Source organism: Neopsephotus bourkii, unplaced genomic scaffold, assembly GCF_033783945.1.
Source record: "Neopsephotus bourkii isolate Nb327-2 ecotype Australia unplaced genomic scaffold, CSIRO-AGI_Nbou_v1 NB_1663, whole genome shotgun sequence".
NCBI lineage: Eukaryota > Metazoa > Chordata > Aves > Psittaciformes > Psittacidae > Neopsephotus > Neopsephotus bourkii.
In genome coordinates this window covers 32,486-44,517 of record NW_026902137.1, presented here as the reverse complement: position 1 = coordinate 44,517, position 12,032 = coordinate 32,486, and the positions used below count along the sequence as shown (strand labels likewise).

Below are 12,032 nucleotides of genomic sequence, written 5' to 3'. Positions count from 1 at the left end.
AAATGTTGGCCAGCACTAGCAGACTTTTTTTCCTAAAGCCTAGTTTAGAGACATAATAAAGACATTGCATTTCTGTGTTTGTGTGACTTTTAATGTTGTTTTAAGGTGCTTTCAGGAGTGTGACAGTAGGTATCTTTCTTTAAATATAGGTAGCAAATACCTTGAGTTATACATAATACTATCAAAGGTCTATATGCAGAGGAAAAGTAGCTACCACACACAGTACATACCAGGCAAAAGCAGAGCACTGCCTTGATAATTACAGTATCACTGCAGAGTAAATATATCGTTCTTCAGCTCACAGTATAATTAATAGCATCTATTGAGCAGTTTGACTGCTGCACTTTGTTCCTGTTACAAGAAGGATTATTTTCAGTGGTGCTGAACAGCTGTAGATCCCTATAGCTGCAACTGGAGCTGTTTGCTCAGTGCCCTAGAACTCACACCAGCGATGCCTGCAGTTCAGGTGTTTCTCAGCTCTTGAGTTCTGAGAGCTGGGATTAAAGCAAAACTCACCTTTTTGTAGAAAATCCTGCTCAATCTGAGAGAAAGATTGGGAAATCCAGAAATAGAAACCTCCGGGGTGAACTCTTGGTGCTGGATTTTCTGACAGTTTAGTCACAGAAGTCATGAATGGGAATATTCTGGTAAAACCTCTGCTGAGGACGCAGTTTCAGCCTTTCTGTTCTGACAGGATGCGCTGTGCAGATTAAATTTTAAATGTGTCACTGACGGAACAAAAAGTCTCTCTACTTTGCTCTGTGTTCTGACTGCTGCGATGTCCACTTATGCAGCTCATGAAGCCTTTGCCATTGCAGTCCCATTAGTGGTCATAGGCCTTTGGCCATCAAAGTGATTTCAAGAGAGAGCTTTCTGATTGTTTCCATGCTTAGAAGACAAGAAAAGGAAGGATGTAAAAGGGTGAAAAACCAAAACTTAAGCAAAACCTTCCCAAACCCAAAAAACCAAATCCAAAACTACAGATAAAACCCAAACGAATAGACTTTATTTCTAAAACTGACAAACTGCCATGCTTCATAATGGTGGGAAAGTTATTTTGCTTTTCATTTCATTCTCTGCTTTTATAGCCTCCACCTTCCTGCTACTGTTCGTTGTCAGGGGCGTTACTTAAAAATAAAGCAAGGAGAAATGAACAAAATGCACCAACACCCCCCAAAACCCACTAATTCGAACAAAAAAAATCCCTATCCCTCCCCTCAAACCCACAACCAAACCACAAACTATAACAACAGCAAAACTCGACAAATTCTGCTTCACACACTTGGTTGGCCAGATCTGAGGAACTTTAAAGGCATGATAATATTAATTAATACCATTAAGTCTATGTTTCCTCATCATTTTTAACGTTAAGCCTCAGGTAGTAGTTAATGGTGCTGCAAAGTATATGAATAAAATCACTTGTAGTAATTAAGGAAGAAATTAGAAGGATGTGAGGAGCTCAAAGTGTTAGGTTGGAAAGAAATGGGAACGCAGCCCAAGGGGCCTCTAGCTGTTCCATCTCCATCCTCACCACTGTGTGTGGCTGTTCATGGGTGGGCACTTGGCTTCCTGAGCTGTATGAGAGCATCCTCTGCCTCTCACTTGCTGTGGCAGGGGACTAGCCTGTGACAGAAAGGCAGCTGAAGGATGGATTGACCTGTAAGTGTTAAATAAGAACAGGATAGTTTTAATTTTCTCTTCATTTACTCAGAAGAATTAGTCATGGATCGTTTGCAATGTTTTTGTTGCTGTAGTGTAAAGACCTGAAAATTGATTCCTACTGCTGCTTTGTAGGAAGCATCTCAAGTAGTTGTATTGTCAAAGCATCCTCCAGCTTTGGGCAATGGCTCTTAACTTCTGACACATAAAGTAACATGTGTATGAACCCAGACATGAGAGCAAATGAGAGTTTGATTCTGAGCACCACTGGTCTGTTTTACTTCCATTCTTCTGTTGTGTAACTGGGTGCTTGTTTACAGCTAATCATTAAAATCAAAGAGGTTTTGTTGACCATATAAAGATTGCCCATCCTGCCAGTCTGTTTGTTTGGGTTCTAGTGGATGGGTGTAATTGCTTTGTTAATTGCCAAGCTGCTCAGAGTGAATGCAGTGTGGATTTTGCCAAGTGGAGATCAATAGGCACATCTTTTGTCCCATGCTGCTTCCTCTTAGTAAAGCCTATAACATTCATTCCCAGCCTCATGCTCATCCCTCTACAAACAGTATTCCATCTGAATCTTGTGCGTGTCACCTACTTTAACAACTGGAGAGATGAAATGGTGATCTTTCTATTTTGCTTTTCTTTCTTTGACTTCAAACTGTGGCACTAACCAGCTTCCTACAATTAAATGTTGTGACATGATAGATGCCAATATTGTGTGCTAGAGCGTGGTGTTTGCCAGCAGATCTTTCCTTCAAGGATAACTTATGTTCAGAGCAGACCATTGTGGGCCAAGAGCGATAACGTGGTTGCCACAAGAAATAGGAAAGGTGAAATAATTGCCTCTGCATCTGTCTTCTGGGAAAAGGAGAGGATTGAATGGTGGTTCATGGCTCGGGATACTGCGTCAGGCTCGGGCCTTTTTTCAGTCCCATGCTATACATACCTTTGTGCTAAATACCAAAACTTCTATGACTGCAATGTTTTATGTTCATTCTGGAAGCTTCCTCTCTGTATTTAAATGAATTTGATCTCTTCTCCCAATGCAATAGGAAGAGTGAATAAGAGCAGCTCTCCCAGATGCTACATGAATGTCTATGCCTGCTGAATTTCCTCTGTTCTGGCATTGCGTGTGGGTATTCACAGCTTCCTGGGATGTTTTTGTTGGCTGCTTCAGAAAAGACAAAAAAAAAAAGGCAATTGAGAGATTAATGATAATTGGAGTTAATTGCAGGGGGTGCTTGTGGCCCATCAAACAGTACCCCAGCCCTTAGAGGAGCATTGAGGGGGAGAGAGGCTGCAATGAGAAGTTCAAACATGCGTTAACTTCTAGTTTTACAGAAAAACTCTTCAGGAATTATTAATCATAATTACTTATACTGTAGGAAGAGCATTATCTTCAAGGTCAGTGTCTCTGGAAGCTTTAAGCCTAGAGTCTTGAAAACAAGCGAGAAGCTGCCCCCTTTCCCCTTTAAAGAGAACAAAGTATTTTTTTCATGGTCAGTAGAAATACACTGCTAGCTGGACCAAAGTGTCTGAACTGTCTTCTAGGGTTTTCCTTTCTAATGGTAAAAACTGTCTGTGGCTTTCTTTTGCCATGAACTCCTTTCTGTCCACGCCTTGCAAAGCTGCTGAGTGCTCAGCTCAAAGCTCAAGCCTCAGATCTGTATGTCCTGCAATGCTTTCCAGGCTTCTGCGATGAGTGTACATGCAGAGACGGTCCCACCAGCCTGTAAGGAGATGTGAGCTCTGTTGCAGCAGGAAAACAGCACTTAATATCAATCTGACTTGCAGTGTTGAGAACTGAAAGAAGTGTTTGAGAAATATCAAAATGTGTCATTTTGCTTAAAAGGACTATCAAAACAGTGTTTGATGAGTCCTGGTTTAGAGGTTGAAAGACATTCAACTCCTTACTCTGATCTGGGATGCAGAGAAATATTTTCATGTTTAAATTTTCCATGACCCAGAAATTGTGAATTGAATTCAGCTTCTATTAGAGCCTGGCAAAAAATCTCTAGTGTCTTTGATCATTTCATTATGGAGAAATGTTAAATTAAGATAAGAATATTTTTTGGTTTATTCAAATGAGAAATTCTTCATCTAATTTGGGACTTGGAGCATGCAATCAATGTGTTTTCCAATATAGATCTATTTCCTCTTTGAAAATGTATCAAGACCAGAAAAAGAAGTAAATATCCAGATTGCATTATCCTTTCCCTGGTAGAAGCCTGAAAGAGTATTGCTGTTTAGCAGACAGAAGAGCACCAGATGGAGAGGCTGTAGGCTGTGTACTCAGTTGAGTCCTTGTCTGTCTTATGGCTTTGGGCAAATTATTTCTACGTTCTCCATTTGTAAAGTGTGAGGAATAAGACTTAACTCCCAAGAATGCTTAATATACTAATCTTTCTGCAGATGTTTGCTCCTATCATAGCAAATGTGCAGAGCCTGATTTCATCTTGTTTTCCTCAGGCTTGCCAGTTTAGGGTGGAATTCAGAAAGTATTTGTCGTGGTCTTAGTTTTTCTTCCTTCCATGTAAGTCTGCAGCAGTACTCAAGCCAGCTTCATCCCGACTGGAACTGAACGAGGCTTGTTAAAACTTCCTCACTTTTAATTTTCTCTAGTTACTTAAAAATGGTATTTACCAAGTCAAAAGTAGAAATTATTTTTTTCATAATGTTTTAGTAATATTATGCAATAATAGATTTTAAGAAATAATCATGCTTCCAATTTTGGGGGCTGACTTGGGCAGTAAGCAACAGAGCAAGTGTAAGAGCAGTAAATAACAAGAGATTGCTGTCTGGAACCTTTAGCAGCTGATATAATATTGTGTGGTAGCAACACTGTACTTCCTGCAGTTAATACCAGGCACATGAGAAAGCTGCTCTGCCAGAGCTTCTTCAGAGCCCCTGAGTTAGCAGGAGTTTATCAGATTTCTACTTGATGGATTCAGCAGGGATGGATAAAATGATAGATGTGGCGAATGCTGGGATGCTCTCTGCTCTGCCCATATCTTGTGATGCTGTTGCTTACTGGGTATAATGAAATTTGGGATGAGGAGGTTAGGAGAAGCGCTAGTTAGCCTGATCTCTCCAAAGTGACTGATATGGATCATAAAGAATGTAAATTAAAAGCAATGCTACCGCTGTTCCTGCACCACAGCTGCTTCTGTGCAGCATCTCTGGATGGGAGGTATGAGCTTTTGTCTTAAAGTTGCAGTTTTGCTCCTAGGCTGGACTGGTAACCTCTGAAAGTCACTTCATCTGACAGCTCTCTCACGGCCTGTGTGGAAATGATTTATCGACTCCTATATTCTGATTTAAAAATAAATGCCCCTGTTTAGTGCAGTGCTGTTCTGGCTTGTGCTCAGTTCAGAGCTGACCTCTATCTAGGGGTTTTTTGCTTTTCCAAGTATGTGTTCCACCTCAATTTTCTCTTGTTCCTGTTGCTACAGATGGATAGCTGTTTTCAGTTGTGGGCACATTATGCTTTCTTAACCTCTTGGAAGTATGTGGCTTGGTTTGCCTTCAGTGCCTGCTACGCAGCAGGTAAAAGTCTATTAAAGCTCTAGCCAGGGGGTTTCAGATGACTTTTTGTGGCTGCTTTTCCTGCAGGTAAAACAAAAGCCAGCTCAAGCAGTGAGAAAGGCATTTTCCTTGTATAGGAAACTAATGCAAACAAGTGGCCATGTCGTAACAGCGAACAGAAATCATCAGTCTTGGGGAAAAGGTCGGAGCCTGAATGAGTGCTGTAACCTCAACTAAGCTGTACATACAGCTCAGATGTGTTGTGAGATTGAAATATGCCTGCAGTGCACCATAGGGGGCTTCTCGTTGCAGTTTTCAGTCTGTAAACTTTTTTCATGGACTGTTTGGAAAGGGCTAGGCTGGACACTGCTGTCTGCAGCAAGTTCTGAGCTCTGAACTGCCCTCTACAAGAGGACAGCCTGACACAGCTTTGTGCTGCCATGGGAGCACTGTCGTGTGCTGAATTCCCCTCTCGGCTCCATCGCTGGCATCTCTCCAGCTTCCCATGAAAATCAGTTTTATACACAGGGCATGCCTGCTTTATAGCCTACTTGCAACTTCCCCTTTACTGACTAACACTGGCATTATAAAATCCATATGCTTATGTAGGCTGCCTAGGAGCTTTTAGAGTTTTGAGGAGGCACCAGTGAGCTACATTTGGATCCATTAAACCATGGCTCTTCTCCAGAGAGAAATTTTCCCTAAGCAAAAATTATGTTTGATAAAGACATTCATGTTTGCATTGTGGCTTTCATTCTCTCGAGGGTTATTTCATTAACATGTGATATTGGTTGTGGATATGGAAGGTGATGCTAAAAATGGAGCTAAAGGAAAAAAGTGAAGTTAGGCAGATATGACACTCCGTATCTGATGGGAGGGAACTGGGTGTAAAAACAATGTGGTGTTAAAACATGGAGAGAGCTTTGAGTTACAGTGAAAGAGAGCTAGTAGTTCATGTTTGGAGCCTCCTGTATCTTAAAGGCATCTTGAATCCTTTCCTCTGATTTTAAGAGATTTTGTTGAGAGGAGCTGGTTCCTGAGGTCCTGTTCTGTACTTCTGAGATGGTACTGAATAATGGAATGGTTGAGGTTAGAAGATGTCTCCAGAGGTCTCTCAAAGCAGGGTTAATTAGAGCACATTGCTCCAGGCCTTGTCTAGTTTTAAATATCTCCAAGGATGGCTATTCCACAGCTTTTCTGGGCAACCCGCTTTAGTGTTCAATCATTTCTATGACTAAATTAATTCTTATGTTTAAATGGGATTAACTGTATTTCATCTTGCTCCCATTATGTCTTGTCCTTACACTGGACATCATTGAGCACCGTCTGCCTCCATGGTCTTTATTCCCTCCATACATGAGTCAGTTGGAGCAGTTGTACCTGATAACAACACAACCCTGAAGCTGTTTATTGCAACAGTCCCCTAGGAGAACTTTACAGTGTCTCCATCCCCTCTTGATGTTATGCCTAAATGAGGGATTTTCACTTACCTGTTGTCAAAATCATGGGCTCTCAGGCTTTCTCTCACTGCTAGCTCGTCTTTGATTCCTTTTCCCACACTGCTGGCACAGGGCTGAAATGAAACTCCGCTATCTCCATCACATACGTTTGCTTCTTCCTTTTGCTCTAGGCTATCCAAACCCTGTGAGAAATGCCAGACCCCTTATCACTTCAAAGAGCCATGCACAGTCTGCAGAGCTGCTCTCATAGTTTGCCCATGGGTCAGTGCAATCACCTAGTACACTTAATGCTGCTGTGTTCTTCAGCTCATTCATGGTGATTATTGCCTTGCTTCTTGTCTTCATTTTCTGTCTCACAGAACTGCTTTTTGAACTATTATTTCTGTCAAATTGGTGCTCAAACCTGAAAACAGATTTAAGTCAGTCTGTGGTAATTGGCATGTAACAAAATTAAAGTATAGGTATCACACCTAGATGAAAGGCTTGAGCCAGCTTATAGTGTGAACCAATTTAAATGCTCCAACAGTAACCAGAATGGTTGCGATACTAAAGCTCATACTCCAGGGAGATAGGAGAAAGTTCCCACAAAACCATTTCTGCTTTATCCTCTCTGCCCTTCCCCATGATAGTTCCCAGATATTTTTTTCTTAACATTTATACGAAAAGATTAAAATTGCATTTTGAATAATCAAAATTTAAATCTTTATCTCCTTTAAAAGCACTGTCTAAATAAACCTGAGTATCCGAGAGCTGTGCCATTACTTAAGAGATTTGGGTGCATTATCTTGGTAACCTTTGTGAGCTGTTATTAACAGAGCTGCACAGATTCCCCAGGCAGCATTTGCAGGCTGCGGGGGGAGGGCTGAGGGATGAAGACACAAAATCCAACCAATCTAACCAGATTATAGCGCTCCAACCCCTTTGTCCAAATACGTGGAGATATTTGAATAGGAATTAGTAAATAAAATAACTGCTCAGAATTAGTAAGGGGGGAACAAAGCTTCCCAATCCCCATTTTCATTCAAGGTGCAAGGTAACTGTTTTCTTGCATTTCACAGCGTATCCACAGCATCTCAGGAAGGGGATATTAACCCTTGCTGTTCCTGGCAGCTCAGGAGGCTGGGATTGTCTTTCACAGAGGCAAAGAGAGGTTCACAGCTCTGAGATGCCAGTTTTAACCTGAGAAACCACCCACAAATAGCAGCAGTGATATAAATCTTTAGATTCCTGCCCAGGCATCAGACAGCTGCTTCCTGCAAAACCAGCTTCTGGTTTTCTGTCCTTCACTAGGATAAATGAGGTGGTGGTAGTGTCATTTTTATTGGCCAGATGTGCTCAAACAGCTGGAGCTGCCTTGCTGCTGCTATTTCAATGTCTTTCCCACTGATTTCTCCCCCCTTATTATTTCCATGCTGGTGTATTTTTAGCTGACTTAGTGGTGGCAGTGCTAATCTGCTGCCTATGTGTTTGTATTTTTTCCATCTTTTTCCTTGTCTTGGCGTTTAGTGGCTACAGGAGAGATCCTGGGAAAGTAACGGGTCTCTTGCCACCTCCAGTACAGTAGGAAAAGATGGCAATGCTTCTGATGAAGGCTGGCAAAATGGAAATCTTCAAGACTCTCAGATAACATGATGAAGTGAAAAAAGTCCTCCAAAAGAATGTTAAATGTTCCATTGAAATCCAAAGAATCATTAATTCAGGGCATCATTTCCATTGAAGAAAATCATTCATATTTGATATGGGCAATAAAGAAACATTGAAACTACGACTCTATAAATCCTGCCCCTTGCCTCTCAGAGCGGCCTCTTCCCCTTTTCCAGGTATTGTCTCAGTTGTACATAACCTGTCAGGAACAGCAAAGTCAGCAGAGTCTAGCTTTGGTAAAATAAGCCTAAATCAAAGACACTGCATTTGCCATAATGGTTTATAGCAGTATCTGTCATCTTTAGTGTCTTATTTCTAGTTATGTCCAACACTTGATTCTTCAGAGAAAGGGAGTAGTGCTCCTCCCAGCAAGCAAGGTAATCCTTCTGCTAAAATAGTCCTGCTGTGATCTGCTTCTTCCCGAGTATGGTTCTGTACTTTTGTGTCTGGGCACTATGAGGAGAAAAAAAATGACATTTATACCATTCTGCTTTGTCACAGTATTAGATGCAACCAATTATTTCAGCTGATGGATCCACTTACTCTCTAGAAGCTATAGGTGGCTCTTTGATATCTAGTAAGAGTATTTGCCACTTTCACTCCTTTACATCTTCAAAGCACTGTATAAACATTTAATTTAATATAAAACCCGCTAGGGATAGTAAATGAATGAAGTATGTACAAACTTGCACGTACAGGACTAAAAGACCTTTTGCAGAACTGGTGGGAATTTATGCTTGCTTTACACAGCATGTTATTTATGCCAGTGCTGAACTGTCCCTTGCAGGCGATACGTGGGTGCAGCAAAAGGAGCATGAGCAGCAGTCAAGGAAGGGCTTCTCCCCCTCTGCTGCTCTCTGAGGAGACCCCCCCCTGCAGCCCTGATCCAGCTCTGGGGCAGCAGCACAAGAGGGACGTGGAGCTGTTGGAGCGAGGCCATGGAGATGCTGTGAGGGCTGGAGCAGCTCTGCTCTGGAGCCAGGCTGAGAGAGCTGGGCTGGGGCAGTCTGGAGAAGAGAAGGCTCCTGAAGGGGAGACCTTAGAGCAGCTCCAGTGCCTAAAGGGGCTGCAGGAAACCTGGAGAGGGGCTTGGGACAAGGGCCTGTAGGGACAGGACAACCATTCTGTCATTCTGTGATCTCCCATGGTCTGATCAGCACAGATTAAAACCTCTTTTCCTTCTCCTTGTCCTCATTTGCAGCTATTCATTTTACCACTGTAAAACACTAAGCTTGTTCCTTCATCAGATAAAGTGGAGTTTCTAGGAAGGAGGTTACCTGGCCCATAAATTGCCAGCTGAACCAGCAAAAGCTAGAGCTTTCATATTTAAAGCATATTTAAAGAATGTGTTGCAGATCTCATACCCTGTTTCTGTGTCCTGAGCAACTCTTTTGTTTGTCAGTACCAAGGTTTCTGGCTCATGGCATGCATGTTTTATTATCATGCTGAAGGGATCATAGAATCATAATAGTATCCTAACCTGGTTTGTTTTGGAAGGGACCTTAAAGCTCATCCAGCTCCAACCCCTGCCACAAGCAGGGACACCTTCCACTGGAGCAGCTTGCTCCAAGCCCCTGTGTCCAACCTTGAACACTGCCAGGGATGGGATCTAGTGAAAGATCTTAGAAGGAGGGTGTGACTTGGTTTCAGTGGATTCCCAGCGTAAAGTAAATACTTTTTTTCCAGTGTTTTATATGTGAGTACAGGTTCAGGCACCTGTAATGGTTTCTTTCCTGTGCTTGCTGGCCTCTCCTCTGTGTTAAGTCAATGTTGTGAACCCCTTCTCAACATTGAATCTGATCTACCCACAAAAATGGCCATATTTCAAGAGGTTTCATTTCAAAGTCTTATTTCTGTTATCATAACTTCAGCTTCCCAGATTAATCATTGTCATGGGTTTTGTCTGTGGGCAGCACACAGCTGCTGTGTTGGGTTTTGGCTTAGGTGTGGGATGCACAGTGCTGCACCAGTGCTGTGCTGTCAGGCTCAGACAGCAGCAGGGACTGCTAGGGGGTCATTAGGGTCCTGCTGTGTTATTTGCCACTGACTGACATGATGGGCTCATCATTTCTGCCACTGCTGCCACTCACTTCCATGCAGTGTAAAAAGGTGCTGCACATTTTGTTGTTACCGACAGCCCAGTTAAGTGGAGGGTGATGGGTGAGCTCAGTATGTTGCAGTTAAAACTGCTGTTTTCCAGCCAGTCATGGAGATTGGAAGTGTTAAACTAACTTACAGAAATCCTCCCACTGACCAGCTTCCAAAGAGTTTCTTTTATCTTAAACCAGCCAGAGATGTGGGTAATGTGGTCCGTCCCCCCAGGCAAAGGATGTCTTTTTTGTGCAGTGCTCTCCACTGGGTTTTATGGCTGATGATTTTGTGAGCTGTTTCTCTGATCTATAGGCGTTTATAGAGACACAATTAGAGAGGGGGCTTTGTGAAGTGTGGTCACCGCTGGCTACCAGTGCTCCAGCAGATTTCAGTGTGAGCTGGGCTGCACCCAGGGTCCTGTGAGCTGGAACTTGTATCCAGCTTGCTCCATCAGTGGTGATGCCCGAAGGCAGCATGCTCAGCCAGCTGCCCTGCAAGTTCACCTCCCAACAACACAGATGGACTTTCAGTCAACGAAAGAGGGTCAAAGCAGGCAATGCTGAGCACATGCCTAACAGACATGATACATGGTTTTATCTACTTTTTGCTCTATGACATTTGATTCTTGGAGGCGTTTCCATCCTCCTGGAAGCATTAGGCTTGATGTGGGCTAATAATTAGTGCCTCCAAGTAGCTGTTTCCTCATACTGTATTCTGAATTTCTCCTGGGTGTGTTGGTAAAAAGCTAATACAAATTACCTGCCTGATTTATCTTTCATAAATACCACTGCAAAAGAAACAAACTTCATATTCATGCATCCTTTCATTATTATGGTAATTAATTTCAATTTATAACTAATTAATGCTGTTCTACATCTAACCTGCCCCTTATTAGCAGTAGCAAGTGGGAATCTGTGAGTGTATGAACTGCAGATGCTGGCCTGTGCACTGACACACGCTACCTGGCAGCAGCCACCTTTTGAGAAGCTGTATCCTGCCACTTTTGAGACTGTCACTTTTCCTGCTGCTGTAAAGCATGATGGGTACACTGAGCTTTGCATCGCTGTGCTGTGTGAGGAGGAAGGTGAGAAATGGGGATGTCTTGCAATTAGGAGCTGACGGAGTGATCAGAAATACAAACCTTTCTCAGGAAGCAAGGAGAGGGGAGGGGGAAATACAGTAATGCTGTGCACAGATGCTCTTTGATCTTGGCTGTAATTCAGAACAGCACAGTCCTGCTGCAGGTGGCATTAGATAAGGGGATGTAATCCCTGGACAGGTTTTGCTGGCACTCTGAAGCAATTAGCTTCTGCTTGTTTGCAAAATGAATTAACCAAGTGTGCTCCCCCTCTCCTTCCCCAAAAAGTCTGTTTGAGACATTCCCATCTCCCAGATGGATTAATTACGGTTTCATCTCCCTCCTGGATCAATTACAGCAGTCTATGCTACTGGGTTTGCTGAGGGGGTTTCTTGTTCTCTTTCTCTCCATCTTTTTTTCCTTCCCCTGAAAGGTGCTCTTGAACTGAAATATCTCCTAATAGGTGCAAAGCAAAAAGTTCAGAAGCTCTGCAACATTAAAGTGAGACCCAGATAGTTTTAGTTCAAGGGCCAGAAAGTTCCTTGTTGTCACGCACTGGTACTTTCAAGGTGGAG

The 12,032-nt window shown here is 42.6% G+C and overlaps 1 protein-coding gene across 1 annotated transcript in view; it reads left to right on the top strand.

Annotated features, from left to right (window-relative positions):
• The window catches only part of GSS (glutathione synthetase), a 315,783-nt gene extending 315,396 nt beyond the window's left edge, over positions 1-387 (top strand). The window contains exon 13 of the mRNA XM_061375475.1: positions 377-387. The gene's annotated coding sequence lies outside the window, so the exon portion shown is untranslated. The remainder of the gene's footprint in view (positions 1-376) is intronic.
• Positions 388-12,032: the final 11,645 nt, after the last annotated feature.